The following is a 2,025-nucleotide window of genomic DNA, read 5'->3' as shown; positions in this document are numbered from 1 at the left end:
ATTTTTGCAGCAGGGCAATTTTTTATATTTTTGATGATATTTTTTTACAGTAAAGTAATGCTCAGTATTTATTTATTATTTCTATTGGTAGTTGTTATACATTATGCAGCATTATGATGATTTCCTCTGGTTTATTATTCTTATTTTTATTATTATAAATCATTCATTGTTGTATTGTATATTATGTTGTATTGTTTATGAGCATTAATAGTCTGTGTACTTGTTTCTGCTCCACTTTTTATTGAAATGAGATTTCTTTTACATGCCATAGATTTTATACATTAACTTTTATTGAATGTGTTTATATGCATTGATATTACTTATCATTGGTAACACTTTTATTAATTACTATCATAACTATTTTTGTCAATGTGTGTTGTATCATCATTATTGTTATTATTATTTTTATTATTTTATTCCATTTATTTTACTTTATTATTTATTAATTATTTTTATTATTTAATTTAGATACTATTTTCTTGACTCATTCATAATTTATTTTTACTTAGGTATATCATTAGTTGTTTATACTATTTTTTTGTTGTGGTTATTATTGTTATTATTATTATTATTATTATTATTATTATTATTATTATTATTATTATTATTATTATTAACATTATTATTATTAATTACTATTGCTGTTGTTCTTAATGTTATTATTTAGTAAGTTAATGAATTGAACCAAAATATAAACTAGTACTTTAAAGGTTATTGACATTAATTTTATACTATACAAATAATTATATGTTTTTGTTTTTCATGATACTCTGTACTATGCTGTTATTAAAAATAATTCTTAAAAAAGGTCATTTTTGCATGACTTCACCACATCATTTTTGCTGCTCCTGTTTCAGGTGTTTACACTAATCCAGCAGCGTGCGTTGCCATTAGAATTTATCATTTTTTAAAATTATTCCTTTTAGTGTTTTGTTTTTATTTTGTTTGGATTTGACATCAGTGTAAACCCAACCAAAAATAATTCAGTTTTTGTTACAAATGTAGTCGTGTAAATGTTGCCTAAATTAAAAATACATTTAAGGAAATGTAGGAAGCTTTATGGCTCCATTGTAAGTTTATTTAAGCATTACTGATCCTTTTTATGCAATAATAATGTAATACTGAGTTGATATCATGTTATTTTCAATCTGGGCTACTGAAGTTCAGGCTGAAGCCTCTGGACTTATGAGTAATTGTAAGTGATATAGTATCATAACTAGTGTTGTTTTGGTATGAACATTTGTTTTGGTTATAGTTTTAGTTATAGTTTGAATGGTCACTTTTCTTTTAGTTTTAGTATTAGTTTTAGCTTAATTCTTCAATCCTTTTTAGTGTTAGTATTAGTTTTAGTTTGAAACTTAAAAAATGCTTTAGTTTTAGTTTTAGTTTAGTTTCAGACTTTGATTTTCTTTTAGTTTTTAGTTTTTTCCTATCAGAAAAAATTTAGTTTAGTTTTAGTATTTAAGAAAAGTTTTAGTTTTAGTAAAAATTTGAGTAAATATATTCCATACCACTAGCCATGTTCTAAAATTACAAGCGCAATGTTGTAACCATGGGTAAACCAGGTGCATATAACATGTGCATGCATGACCTGTAACTAACTAAAAGATATTTTGGTTTATAACATGTAATTGTATTAGTTTTAATTTTTTTGAAAACATAATTCACTTTTAGTTATAGTTTTAGTTCAGTTCTTTTACTCTGTTTAACTTTTAGTTTTAGTTGTAGTTTTAGTTTAAACCTCCAATGACTTTTAGTTTTAGTTTTAGTTTTAGTTTACTAAAAGTAAAATGGCTTACTAAAAGTACTTTTAGTTTTAGTTATAGTAAACCAAAACAGCACTAATCATAGCTATAGGACATTTGGGGTGATTTTTAGCCATTTTATAAGAAAAAACTATGGGCTATAATAGCCTTGGGTACTTTTCAGAAATTGGCCAATTTTTTAAAATGGCCATTGCTCAAAAAAGTTTGTTGGAATGAACTCAAATTTTGTACACAACATAAATACATCAATGTGTAGCAA

This window comes from Amphimedon queenslandica, unplaced genomic scaffold (genome assembly GCF_000090795.2).
Source record: "Amphimedon queenslandica unplaced genomic scaffold, v1.1 AMPQUscaffold_12278, whole genome shotgun sequence".
NCBI lineage: Eukaryota > Metazoa > Porifera > Demospongiae > Haplosclerida > Niphatidae > Amphimedon > Amphimedon queenslandica.
The sequence above is the reverse complement of the archived record's forward strand: the minus strand, read 5'-3'. Positions refer to the sequence as shown.